This window comes from Podarcis erhardii, assembly GCF_964252035.2.
Source record: "Podarcis erhardii genome assembly, chromosome: 6".
NCBI lineage: Eukaryota > Metazoa > Chordata > Lepidosauria > Squamata > Lacertidae > Podarcis > Podarcis erhardii.
Window position 1 is genome coordinate 92351058 of NC_138510.1, and position 13409 is coordinate 92364466.

The window sequence follows — 13409 nt, forward strand, 5'->3', positions numbered from 1 at the left end:
TTTTTCAAAAAAAAGTTGTTCAGACGTCGATGGCTAATTTTGTTTCTGATGATAAGAACGCATCTGTTTCCACCAAAAAACCTTTCAGAGGATCGTTTGCAGCAGTTTGGCACCATTTTTGAGTGAATTGCAGAACGTCAGAAATTTTGAAGAAATTGTGACCCCGCGGCTTAGGGATTTTTCAAAAAAAAGTTTTTCAGACGTCGAGTGCTAATTCTGTTTCCGATGATAAAAACCCACCTGTTTCCACCGAAAAACCCTTCAGGGGATCGTTTGCAACAGTTTGGCACCATTTTTGAGTATATTGCAGAACGTCAGATTTTTGCTGAAATTGTGACCGCGCGGCTTAGGGATTTTTTTTAAAAAAAGTTGTTCAGAAATCGAGGGCTAATTTTGTTTCCGATGATAAAAACCCACCTGTTTCCACCGAAAAACCTTTCAGGGGATCGTTTGCAACAGCTTGGCACCATTTTTGAGTGAATTGCAAAACTTCAGAAATTTTGAAGAAATTGTGACCGCGCGGCTTAGAGATTTTTCAAAAAAAAAGTTGTTCAGACGTCGAGGGCTAATTTTGTTTCCGATGATAAAAACGCATCTGTTTCCACCGAAAAACCTTTCAGGGATCGTTTGCAACAGTTTGGCACCATTTTTGAGTGAATTGCAGAACGTCAGATTTTTGCTGAAATTCTGACCGCGCGGCTTAGGGATTTTTTTAAAAAAAAGTTGTTCAGACATCGAGGGCTAATTTTGTTTCCGATGATAAAAACGCATCTGTTTCCACCGAAAAACCTTTCAGGGTATCGTTTGCAACAGTTTGGCACCATTTTTGAGTGAATTGCAGAACGTCAGAAATTTTGAAGAAATTGTGACCGCGCGGCTTAGGGATTTTTCAAAAAAAAAGTTGTTCAGACGTCGAGTGCTAATTTTGTTTCCGATGATAAAAACCCACCTGTTTCCACCGAAAAACCTTTCAGGGGATCGTTTGCAACACTTTGGCACCATTTTTGAGTGAATTGCAGAACGTCAGAAATCTTGAAGAAATTGTGACCGCGCGGCTTAGGGATTTTTCAAAAAAAAGTTGTTCAGACATTGAGGGCTAATTTTGTTTCCGATGATAAAAACGCATCTGTTTCCACCGAAAAACCTTTCAGGGGATCGTTTGCAACAGTTTGGCACCATTTTTGAGTGAATTGCAGAACGTCAGATTTTTGCTGAAATTGTGACCGCGCGGCTTAGGGATTTTTTTTAAAAAAAGTTGTTCAGACATCGAGGGCTAATTTTGTTTCCGATGATAAAAACGCATCTGTTTCCACCGAAAAACCTTTCAGGGGATCGTTTGCAACAGTTTGGCACCATTTTTGAGTGAATTGCAGAACGTCAGAAATTTTGAAGAAATTGTGACCGCGCGGCTTAGGGATTTTTTCAAAAAAAAGTTGTTCAGACGTCGATGGCTAATTTTGTTTCTGATGATAAGAACGCATCTGTTTCCACCAAAAAACCTTTCAGAGGATCGTTTGCAGCAGTTTGGCACCATTTTTGAGTGAATTGCAGAACGTCAGAAATTTTGAAGAAATTGTGACCGCGCGGCTTAGGGATTTTTCAAAAAAAAGTTTTTCAGACGTCGAGTGCTAATTCTGTTTCCGATGATAAAAACCCACCTGTTTCCACCGAAAAACCCTTCAGGGGATCGTTTGCAACAGTTTGGCACCATTTTTGAGTATATTGCAGAACGTCAGATTTTTGCTGAAATTGTGACCGCGCGGCTTAGGGATTTTTTTAAAAAAAAGTTGTTCAGAAATCGAGGGCTAATTTTGTTTCCGATGATAAAAACCCACCTGTTTCCACCGAAAAACCTTTCAGGGGATCGTTTGCAACAGCTTGGCACCATTTTTGAGTGAATTGCAAAACTTCAGAAATTTTGAAGAAATTGTGACCGCGCGGCTTAGAGATTTTTCAAAAAAAAAGTTGTTCAGACGTCGAGGGCTAATTTTGTTTCCGATGATAAAAACGCATCTGTTTCCACCGAAAAACCTTTCAGGGATCGTTTGCAACAGTTTGGCACCATTTTTGAGTGAATTGCAGAACGTCAGATTTTTGCTGAAATTCTGACCGCGCGGCTTAGGGATTTTTTTAAAAAAAAGTTGTTCAGACATCGAGGGCTAATTTTGTTTCCGATGATAAAAACGCATCTGTTTCCACCGAAAAACCTTTCAGGGGATCGTTTGCAACAGTTTGGCACCATTTTTGAGTGAATTGCAGAACGTCAGAAATTTTGAAGAAATTGTGACCGCGCGGCTTAGGGATTTTTTAAAAAAAAAGTTGTTCAGACGTCGAGTGCTAATTTTGTTTCCGATGATAAAAACCCACCTGTTTCCACCGAAAAACCTTTCAGGGGATCGTTTGCAACAGTTTGGCACCATTTTTGAGTGAATTGCAGAACGTCAGAAATCTTGAAGAAATTGTGACCGCGCGGCTTAGGGATTTTTTCAAAAAAAAGTTGTTCAGACGTCGATGGCTAATTTTGTTTCAGATGATAAAAACCCACCTGTTTCCACCGAAAAACCTTTCAGGGGATCGTTTGCAGCAGTTTGGCACCATTTTTGAGTGAATTGAAGAACGTCAGAAATATTGAAGAAATTGTGACCGCGCGGCTTAGGGATTTTTCAAAAAAAAGTTTTTCAGACGTCGAGTGCTAATTCTGTTTCCGATGATAAAAACCCACCTGTTTCCACCGAAAAACCCTTCAGGGGATCGTTTGCAACAGTTTGGCACCATTTTTGAGTGAATTGCAGAACGTCAGATTTTTGCTGAAATTGTGACCGCGCGGCTTAGGGATTTTTTTTAAAAAAAGTTGTTCAGAAATCGAGGGCTAATTTTGTTTCCGATGATAAAAACCCACCTGTTTCCACCGAAAAACCTTTCAGGGGATCGTTTGCAACAGCTTGGCACCATTTTTGAGTGAATTGCAAAACATCAGAAATTTTGCTGAAATTGTGACCGCGCGGCTTAGGGATTTTTCAAAAAAAAAGTTGTTCAGACGTCGAGGGCTAATTTTGTTTCCGATGATAAAAACGCATCTGTTTCCACCGAAAAACCTTTCAGGGATCGTTTGCAACAGTTTGGCACCATTTTTGAGTGAATTGCAGAACGTCAGATTTTTGCTGAAATTGTGACCACGCGGCTTAGGGATTTTTTTTTTAAAAAGTTGTTCAGACATCGAGGGCTAATTTTGTTTCCGATGATAAAAACGCATCTGTTTCCACCGAAAAACCTTTCAGGGGATCGTTTGCAACAGTTTGGCACCATTTTTGAGTGAATTGCAGAACGTCAGAAATTTTGAAGAAATTGTGACCGCGCGGCTTAGGGATTTTTTTTAAAAAAAGTTGTTCAGACGTCGAGTGCTAATTTTGTTTCCGATGATAAAAACGCATCTGTTTCCACCGAAAAACCTTTCAGGGGATCGTTTGCAACAGTTTGGCACCATTTTTGAGTGAATTGCAGAACGTCAGATTTTTGCTGAAATTGTGACCGCGCGGCTTAGGGATTTTTTTAAAAAAAAGTTGTTCAGACATCGAGGGCTAATTTTGTTTCCGATGATAAAAACGCATCTGTTTCCACCGAGAAACCTTTCAGGGGATCGTTTGCAACAGTTTGGCACCATTTTTGAGTGAATTGCAGAACGTCAGAAATTTTGAAGAAATTGTGACCGCGCGGCTTAGGGATTTTTTCAAAAAAAAGTTGTTCAGACGTCGATGGCTAATTTTGTTTCTGATGATAAAAACGCATCTGTTTCCACCAAAAAACCTTTCAGAGGATCGTTTGCAGCAGTTTGGCACCATTTTTGAGTGAATTGCAGAACGTCAGAAATTTTGAAGAAATTGTGACCGCGCGGCTTAGGGATTTTTCAAAAAAAAGTTTTTCAGACGTCGAGTGCTAATTCTGTTTCCGATGATAAAAACCCACCTGTTTCCACCGAAAAACCCTTCAGGGGATCGTTTGCAACAGTTTGGCACCATTTTTGAGTGAATTGCAGAACGTCAGATTTTTGCTGAAATTGTGACCGCGCGGCTTAGAGATTTTTTTTAAAAAAAGTTGTTCAGAAATCGAGGGCTAATTTTGTTTCCGATGATAAAAACCCACCTGTTTCCACCGAAAAACCTTTCAGGGGATCGTTTGCAACAGCTTGGCACCATTTTTGAGTGAATTGCAAAACTTCAGAAATTTTGAAGAAATTGTGACCGCGCGGCTTAGAGATTTTTCAAAAAAAAAGTTGTTCAGACGTCGAGGGCTAATTTTGTTTCCGATGATAAAAACGCATCTGTTTCCACCGAAAAACCTTTCAGGGATCGTTTGCAACAGTTTGGCACCATTTTTGAGTGAATTGCAGAACGTCAGATTTTTGCTGAAATTCTGACCGCGCGGCTTAGGGATTTTTTTAAAAAAAAGTTGTTCAGACATCGAGGGCTAATTTTGTTTCCGATGATAAAAACGCATCTGTTTCCACCGAAAAACCTTTCAGGGGATCGTTTGCAACAGTTTGGCACCATTTTTGAGTGAATTGCAGAACGTCAGAAATTTTGAAGAAATTGTGACCGCGCGGCTTAGGGATTTTTTAAAAAAAAAGTTGTTCAGACGTCGAGTGCTAATTTTGTTTCCGATGATAAAAACCCACCTGTTTCCACCGAAAAACCTTTCAGGGGATCGTTTGCAACAGTTTGGCACCATTTTTGAGTGAATTGCAGAACGTCAGAAATCTTGAAGAAATTGTGACCGCGCGGCTTAGGGATTTTTCAAAAAAAAAGTTTTTCAGACGTCGAGTGCTAATTCTGTTTCCGATGATAAAAACCCACCTGTTTCCACCGAAAAACCCTTCAGGGGATCGTTTGCAACAGTTTGGCACCATTTTTGAGTGAATTGCAGAACGTCAGATTTTTGCTGAAATTGTGACCGCGCGGCTTAGGGATTTTTGTAAAAAAAAGTTGTTCAGAAATCGAGGGCTAATTTTGTTTCCGATGATAAAAACCCACCTGTTTCCACCGAAAAACCTTTCAGGGGATCGTTTGCAACAGCTTGGCACCATTTTTGAGTGAATTGCAAAACATCAGAAATTTTGAAGAAATTGTGACCGCGCGGCTTAGGGATTTTTTTAAAAAAAAGTTGTTCAGACGTCGAGGGCTAATTTTGTTTCCGATGATAAAAACGCATCTGTTTCCACCGAAAAACCTTTCAGGGATCGTTTGCAACAGTTTGGCACCATTTTTGAGTGAATTGCAGAACGTCAGATTTTTGCTGAAATTGTGACCGCGCGGCTTAGGGATTTTTTTTAAAAAAAGTTGTTCAGACATCGAGGGCTAATTTTGTTTCCGATGATAAAAACGCATCTGTTTCCACCGAAAAACCTTTCAGGGGATCGTTTGCAACAGTTTGGCACCATTTTTGAGTGAATTGCAGAACGTCAGAAATTTTGAAGAAATTGTGACCGCGCGGCTTAGGGATTTTTTTAAAAAAAAGTTGTTCAGACGTCGAGTGCTAATTTTGTTTCCGATGATAAAAACCCACCTGTTTCCACCGAAAAACCTTTCAGGGGATCGTTTGCAACAGCTTGGCACCATTTTTGAGTGAATTGCAAAACATCAGAAATTTTGAAGAAATTGTGACCGCGCGGCTTAGGGATTTTTCAAAAAAAAAGTTGTTCAGACGTCGAGGGCTAATTTTGTTTCCGATGATAAAAACGCATCTGTTTCCACCGAAAAACCTTTCAGGGATCGTTTGCAACAGTTTGGCACCATTTTTGAGTGAATTGCAGAACGTCAGATTTTTGCTGAAATTGTGACCGCGCGGCTTAGGGATTTTTTTTTAAAAAAGTTGTTCAGACATCGAGGGCTAATTTTGTTTCCGATGATAAAAACGCATCTGTTTCCACCGAAAAACCTTTCAGGGGATCGTTTGCAACAGTTTGGCACCATTTTTGAGTGAATTGCAGAACGTCAGAAATTTTGAAGAAATTGTGACCGCGCGGCTTAGGGATTTTTTAAAAAAAAAGTTGTTCAGACGTCGAGTGCTAATTTTGTTTCCGATGATAAAAACCCACCTGTTTCCACCGAAAAACCTTTCAGGGGATCGTTTGCAACAGTTTGGCACCATTTTTGAGTGAATTGCAGAACGTCAGAAATCTTGAAGAAATTGTGACCGCGCGGCTTAGGGATTTTTTCAAAAAAAAGTTGTTCAGACGTCGATGGCTAATTTTGTTTCAGATGATAAAAACCCACCTGTTTCCACCGAAAAACCTTTCAGGGGATCGTTTGCAGCAGTTTGGCACCATTTTTGAGTGAATTGAAGAACGTCAGAAATATTGAAGAAATTGTGACCGCGCGGCTTAGGGATTTTTCAAAAAAAAGTTTTTCAGACGTCGAGTGCTAATTCTGTTTCCGATGATAAAAACCCACCTGTTTCCACCGAAAAACCCTTCAGGGGATCGTTTGCAACAGTTTGGCACCATTTTTGAGTGAATTGCAGAACGTCAGATTTTTGCTGAAATTGTGACCGCGCGGCTTAGGGATTTTTTTTAAAAAAAGTTGTTCAGAAATCGAGGGCTAATTTTGTTTCCGATGATAAAAACCCACCTGTTTCCACCGAAAAACCTTTCAGGGGATCGTTTGCAACAGCTTGGCACCATTTTTGAGTGAATTGCAAAACATCAGAAATTTTGCTGAAATTGTGACCGCGCGGCTTAGGGATTTTTCAAAAAAAAAGTTGTTCAGACGTCGAGGGCTAATTTTGTTTCCGATGATAAAAACGCATCTGTTTCCACCGAAAAACCTTTCAGGGATCGTTTGCAACAGTTTGGCACCATTTTTGAGTGAATTGCAGAACGTCAGATTTTTGCTGAAATTGTGACCACGCGGCTTAGGGATTTTTTTTTTAAAAAGTTGTTCAGACATCGAGGGCTAATTTTGTTTCCGATGATAAAAACGCATCTGTTTCCACCGAAAAACCTTTCAGGGGATCGTTTGCAACAGTTTGGCACCATTTTTGAGTGAATTGCAGAACGTCAGAAATTTTGAAGAAATTGTGACCGCGCGGCTTAGGGATTTTTTTTAAAAAAAGTTGTTCAGACGTCGAGTGCTAATTTTGTTTCCGATGATAAAAACGCATCTGTTTCCACCGAAAAACCTTTCAGGGGATCGTTTGCAACAGTTTGGCACCATTTTTGAGTGAATTGCAGAACGTCAGATTTTTGCTGAAATTGTGACCGCGCGGCTTAGGGATTTTTTTAAAAAAAAGTTGTTCAGACATCGAGGGCTAATTTTGTTTCCGATGATAAAAACGCATCTGTTTCCACCGAGAAACCTTTCAGGGGATCGTTTGCAACAGTTTGGCACCATTTTTGAGTGAATTGCAGAACGTCAGAAATTTTGAAGAAATTGTGACCGCGCGGCTTAGGGATTTTTTCAAAAAAAAGTTGTTCAGACGTCGATGGCTAATTTTGTTTCTGATGATAAAAACGCATCTGTTTCCACCAAAAAACCTTTCAGAGGATCGTTTGCAGCAGTTTGGCACCATTTTTGAGTGAATTGCAGAACGTCAGAAATTTTGAAGAAATTGTGACCGCGCGGCTTAGGGATTTTTCAAAAAAAAGTTTTTCAGACGTCGAGTGCTAATTCTGTTTCCGATGATAAAAACCCACCTGTTTCCACCGAAAAACCCTTCAGGGGATCGTTTGCAACAGTTTGGCACCATTTTTGAGTGAATTGCAGAACGTCAGATTTTTGCTGAAATTGTGACCGCGCGGCTTAGAGATTTTTTTTAAAAAAAGTTGTTCAGAAATCGAGGGCTAATTTTGTTTCCGATGATAAAAACCCACCTGTTTCCACCGAAAAACCTTTCAGGGGATCGTTTGCAACAGCTTGGCACCATTTTTGAGTGAATTGCAAAACTTCAGAAATTTTGAAGAAATTGTGACCGCGCGGCTTAGAGATTTTTCAAAAAAAAAGTTGTTCAGACGTCGAGGGCTAATTTTGTTTCCGATGATAAAAACGCATCTGTTTCCACCGAAAAACCTTTCAGGGATCGTTTGCAACAGTTTGGCACCATTTTTGAGTGAATTGCAGAACGTCAGATTTTTGCTGAAATTCTGACCGCGCGGCTTAGGGATTTTTTTAAAAAAAAGTTGTTCAGACATCGAGGGCTAATTTTGTTTCCGATGATAAAAACGCATCTGTTTCCACCGAAAAACCTTTCAGGGGATCGTTTGCAACAGTTTGGCACCATTTTTGAGTGAATTGCAGAACGTCAGAAATTTTGAAGAAATTGTGACCGCGCGGCTTAGGGATTTTTTAAAAAAAAAGTTGTTCAGACGTCGAGTGCTAATTTTGTTTCCGATGATAAAAACCCACCTGTTTCCACCGAAAAACCTTTCAGGGGATCGTTTGCAACAGTTTGGCACCATTTTTGAGTGAATTGCAGAACGTCAGAAATCTTGAAGAAATTGTGACCGCGCGGCTTAGGGATTTTTCAAAAAAAAAGTTTTTCAGACGTCGAGTGCTAATTCTGTTTCCGATGATAAAAACCCACCTGTTTCCACCGAAAAACCCTTCAGGGGATCGTTTGCAACAGTTTGGCACCATTTTTGAGTGAATTGCAGAACGTCAGATTTTTGCTGAAATTGTGACCGCGCGGCTTAGGGATTTTTGTAAAAAAAAGTTGTTCAGAAATCGAGGGCTAATTTTGTTTCCGATGATAAAAACCCACCTGTTTCCACCGAAAAACCTTTCAGGGGATCGTTTGCAACAGCTTGGCACCATTTTTGAGTGAATTGCAAAACATCAGAAATTTTGAAGAAATTGTGACCGCGCGGCTTAGGGATTTTTTTAAAAAAAAGTTGTTCAGACGTCGAGGGCTAATTTTGTTTCCGATGATAAAAACGCATCTGTTTCCACCGAAAAACCTTTCAGGGATCGTTTGCAACAGTTTGGCACCATTTTTGAGTGAATTGCAGAACGTCAGATTTTTGCTGAAATTGTGACCGCGCGGCTTAGGGATTTTTTTAAAAAAAAGTTGTTCAGACATCGAGGGCTAATTTTGTTTCCGATGATAAAAACGCATCTGTTTCCACCGAAAAACCTTTCAGGGGATCGTTTGCAACAGTTTGGCACCATTTTTGAGTGAATTGCAGAACGTCAGAAATTTTGAAGAAATTGTGACCGCGCGGCTTAGGGATTTTTTTAAAAAAAAGTTGTTCAGACGTCGAGTGCTAATTTTGTTTCCGATGATAAAAACCCACCTGTTTCCACCGAAAAACCTTTCAGGGGATCGTTTGCAACAGCTTGGCACCATTTTTGAGTGAATTGCAAAACATCAGAAATTTTGAAGAAATTGTGACCGCGCGGCTTAGGGATTTTTCAAAAAAAAAGTTGTTCAGACGTCGAGGGCTAATTTTGTTTCCGATGATAAAAACGCATCTGTTTCCACCGAAAAACCTTTCAGGGATCGTTTGCAACAGTTTGGCACCATTTTTGAGTGAATTGCAGAACGTCAGATTTTTGCTGAAATTGTGACCGCGCGGCTTAGGGATTTTTTTTTAAAAAAGTTGTTCAGACATCGAGGGCTAATTTTGTTTCCGATGATAAAAACGCATTTGTTTCCACCGAAAAACCTTTCAGGGGATCGTTTGCAACAGTTTGGCACCATTTTTGAGTGAATTGCAGAACGTCAGAAATTTTGAAGAAATTGTGACCGCGCGGCTTAGGGATTTTTTTTAAAAAAAGTTGTTCAGACGTCGAGTGCTAATTTTGTTTCCGATGATAAAAACCCACCTGTTTCCACCGAAAAACCTTTCAGGGGATCGTTTGCAACAGTTTGGCACCATTTTTGAGTGAATTGCAGAACGTCAGAAATCTTGAAGAAATTGTGACCGCGCGGCTTAGGGATTTTTCAAAAAAAAAGTTGTTCAGACATCGAGGGCTAATTTTGTTTCCGATGATAAAAACGCATCTGTTTCCACCGAAAAACCTTTCAGGGGATCGTTTGCAACAGTTTAGCACCATTTTTGAGTGAATTGCAGAACGTCAGATTTTTGCTGAAATTGTGACCGCGCGGCTTAGGGATTTTTTTTAAAAAAAGTTGTTCAGACATCGAGGGCTAATTTTGTTTCCGATGATAAAAACGCATCTGTTTCCACCGAAAAACCTGTCAGAGGATCGTTTGCAGCAGTTTGGCACCATTTTTGAGTGAATTGCAGAACGTCAGAAATTTTGAAGAAATTGTGACCGCGCGGCTTAGGGATTTTTCAAAAAAAAGTTTTTCAAACGTCGAGTGCTAATTCTGTTTCCGATGATAAAAACCCACCTGTTTCCACCGAAAAACCCTTCAGGGGATCGTTTGGAACAGTTTGGCACCATTTTTGAGTGAATTGCAGAACGTCAGAAATTTTGAAGAAATTGTGACGACGCGGCTTAGGGATTTTTTCAAAAAAAAGTTGTTCAGACGTCGAGTGCTAATTTTGTTTCAGATGATAAAAACCCACCTGTTTCCACCGAAAAACCTTTCAGGGGATCGTTTGCAGCAGTTTGGCACCATTTTTGAGTGAATTGCAGAACGTCAGAAATTTTGAAGAAATTGTGACCGCGCGGCTTAGGGATTTTTTTTAAAAAAAGTTGTTCAGACATCGAGGGCTAATTTTGTTTCCGATGATAAAAACGCATCTGTTTCCACCGAAAAACCTTTCAGGGGATCGTTTGCAACAGTTTGGCACCATTTTTGAGTGAATTGCAGAACGTCAGAAATTTTGAAGAAATTGTGACCGCGCGGTTTAGGGATTTTTCGAAAAAAAAGTTGTTCAGACGTCGATGGCTAATTTTGTTTCTGATGATAAAAACGCATCTGTTTCCACCAAAAAACCTTTCAGAGGATCGTTTGCAACAGTTTCCACCATTTTTGAGTGAATTGCAAAACGTCAGAAATTTTGAAGAAATTGTGACCGCGCGGCTTAGGGATTTTTTTTTAAAAAAGTTGCTCAGAAATCGAGGGCTAATTTTGTTTCCGATGATAAAAACCCACCTGTTTCCACCGAAAAACCTTTCAGGGGATCGTTTGCAACAGCTTGGCACCATTTTTGAGTGAATTGCAAAACGTCAGAAATTTTGAAGAAATTGTGACCGCGCGGCTTAGGGATTTTTCAAAAAAAAAGTTGTTCAGACGTCGAGGGCTAATTTTGTTTCCGATGATAAAAACGCATCTGTTTCCACCGAAAAACCTTTCAGGGGATCGTTTGCAACAGTTTGGCACCATTTTTGAGTGAATTGCAGAACGTCAGAAATTTTGAAGAAATTGTGACCGCGCGGTTTAGGGATTTTTCAAAAAAAAAGTTGTTCAGACGTCGAGTGCTAATTCTGTTTCCGATGATAAAAACCCACCTGTTTCCACCGAAAAACCTTTCAGGGGATCGTTTGCAACAGCTTGGCACCATTTTTGAGTGAATTGCAAAACATCAGAAATTTTGAAGAAATTGTGACCGCGCGGCTTAGGGATTTTTTAAAAAAAAAGTTGTTCAGACGTCGAGGGCTAATTTTGTTTCCGATGATAAAAACGCATCTGTTTCCACCGAAAAACCTTTCAGGGATCGTTTGCAACAGTTTGGCACCATTTTTGAGTGAATTGCAGAACGTCAGATTTTTGCTGAAATTGTGACCGCGCGGCTTAGGGATTTTTTTTTAAAAAAGTTGTTCAGACATCGAGGGCTAATTTTGTTTCCGATGATAAAAACGCATCTGTTTCCACCGAAAAACCTTTCAGGGGATCGTTTGCAACAGTTTGGCACCATTTTTGAGTGAATTGCAGAACGTCAGAAATTTTGAAGAAATTGTGACCGCGCGGCTTAGGGATTTTTTTAAAAAAAAGTTGTTCAGACGTCGAGTGCTAATTTTGTTTCCGATGATAAAAACCCACCTGTTTCCACCGAAAAACCTTTCAGGGGATCGTTTGCAACAGCTTGGCACCATTTTTGAGTGAATTGCAGAACGTCAGAAATCTTGAAGAAATTGTGACCGCGCGGCTTAGGGATTTTTCAAAAAAAAAGTTGTTCAGACATCGAGGGCTAATTTTGTTTCCGATGATAAAAACGCATCTGTTTCCACCGAAAAACCTTTCAGGGGATCGTTTGCAACAGTTTGGCACCATTTTTGAGTGAATTGCAGAACGTCAGATTTTTGCTGAAATTGTGACCGCGCGGCTTAGGGATTTTTTTTAAAAAAAGTTGTTCAGACATCGAGGGCTAATTTTGTTTCCGATGATAAAAACGCATCTGTTTCCACCGAAAAACCTGTCAGAGGATCGTTTGCAGCAGTTTGGCACCATTTTTGAGTGAATTGCAGAACGTCAGAAATTTTGAAGAAATTGTGACCGCGCGGCTTAGGGATTTTTCAAAAAAAAGTTTTTCAAACGTCGAGTGCTAATTCTGTTTCCGATGATAAAAACCCACCTGTTTCCACCGAAAAACCCTTCAGGGGATCGTTTGGAACAGTTTGGCACCATTTTTGAGTGAATTGCAGAACGTCAGAAATTTTGAAGAAATTGTGACGACGCGGCTTAGGGATTTTTTCAAAAAAAAGTTGTTCAGACGTCGAGTGCTAATTTTGTTTCAGATGATAAAAACCCACCTGTTTCCACCGAAAAACCTTTCAGGGGATCGTTTGCAGCAGTTTGGCACCATTTTTGAGTGAATTGCAGAACGTCAGAAATTTTGAAGAAATTGTGACCGCGCGGCTTAGGGATTTTTTTTAAAAAAAGTTGTTCAGACATCGAGGGCTAATTTTGTTTCCGATGATAAAAACGCATCTGTTTCCACCGAAAAACCTTTCAGGGGATCGTTTGCAACAGTTTGGCACCATTTTTGAGTGAATTGCAGAACGTCAGAAATTTTGAAGAAATTGTGACCGCGCGGTTTAGGGATTTTTCAAAAAAAAAGTTGTTCAGACGTCGAGTGCTAATTTTGTTTCCGATGATAAAAACCCACCTGTTTCCACCGAAAAACCTTTCAGGGGATCGTTTGCAACAGCTTGGCACCATTTTTGAGTGAATTGCAAAACGTCAGAAATTTTAAAGAAATTGTGACCGCGCGCTTAGGGATTTTTCAAAAAAAAGTTGTTCAGACATCGAGGGCTAATTTTGTTTCCGATGATAAAAACGCATCTGTTTCCACCGAAAAACCTTTCAGGGGATCGTTTGCAACAGTTTGGCACCATTTTTGAGTGAATTGCAGAACGTCAGATTTTTGCTGAAATTGTGACCGCGCGGCTTAGGGATTTTTTTAAAAAAAAGTTGTTCAGACATCGAGGGCTAATTTTGTTTCCGATGATAAAAACGCATCTGTTTCCACCGAAAAACCTTTCAGGGGATCGTTTGCAACAGTT